The sequence below is a fragment of the Limulus polyphemus genome, unplaced genomic scaffold, assembly GCF_000517525.1.
Source record: "Limulus polyphemus unplaced genomic scaffold, Limulus_polyphemus-2.1.2 Scaffold3, whole genome shotgun sequence".
Lineage (NCBI taxonomy): Eukaryota > Metazoa > Arthropoda > Merostomata > Xiphosura > Limulidae > Limulus > Limulus polyphemus.
Genome location: NW_013665613.1, coordinates 117,897 through 118,980, shown reverse-complemented (window position 1 = coordinate 118,980; position 1,084 = coordinate 117,897).

The following is a 1,084-nucleotide window of genomic DNA, read 5'->3' as shown; positions in this document are numbered from 1 at the left end:
AACTTCAGTGGATTCTCATCAGACATTATTATTTTTACGAAGACATTACACAACGTCACGGTGGAAAGCTCGGCTTGTGAAAAACGAAGGACAAAGCTAGATAGTGTCCCGTTAAGTGAAATATACCTACGTCAACTCGTAATCAACTCGCTCATCGTGAACCCTGGATAGGATATCGAAGAAGTTCCAGATTAAAAAAGAAGACTTTATATTGCTTGTAAGTTTGTGAAAGTTTTGTAAATAATTGTTTGTAATAACTGTTATTGTAAATTGTATTGTTGTGTGTATGTTAAAACGTATTTGTGTTAAAAAAGAAAACTGTGTGTATCAATCTTGTTGGCAAATGTCATAAACTGACTACATATCGGCTTTAATTTAACTACTAAATCCAAAGTACAATTTAACTACCAAATTTAAATTTATCATTTAACTCAATTTCAGGCTATTTGAAATTCTAATATATAACAGTCAAATCAAATTAATCCTTGTTAAACTGATTGACTCTCACGAAACATACATCTTTTTAAGCGGAGTTCAGTATACTATATTAGATGTAAAATTTAAAGTTAAAATTATCAATATGAACTGATTTAGTAAAGTTGTTGCCTCAGCTTATGAATAAATAAGCTTCTTTTTTTTATACGAAGCTCTATTAGTCATTGGCCTTAGATAGGGTCTTAAAATTGTTTGAATGGACATCTACGAAACACTGGTCTTATTCTTATTCCAATATTCTCGATCATTCAGTGTACATAAATTTTCATGATCTTTCACATATGTCTGAAGCTATCTCGTGGTGTTTACAACAAGAACAGATGAACTGATATACCACGTTAAATGTCTTAAGTGATGATATTCTGTTCTTAAATCTTACAAGTATACAAACGGCATACAGTAAATTCTATAGATGAGGGTACTGTTTTTAGACGCGGCATAGCGGCTCATAGACTGGCTCGGAGATTTATTTCGAGTACAACCTTTTAGCTCATAGCTCCGTCATCTCTTGACCGATTTGAGATCTAATTACAGTTTTGGATTCAGGAGGTGATATATTTGACCACGCCCAAGGTCTCATAGAATAATT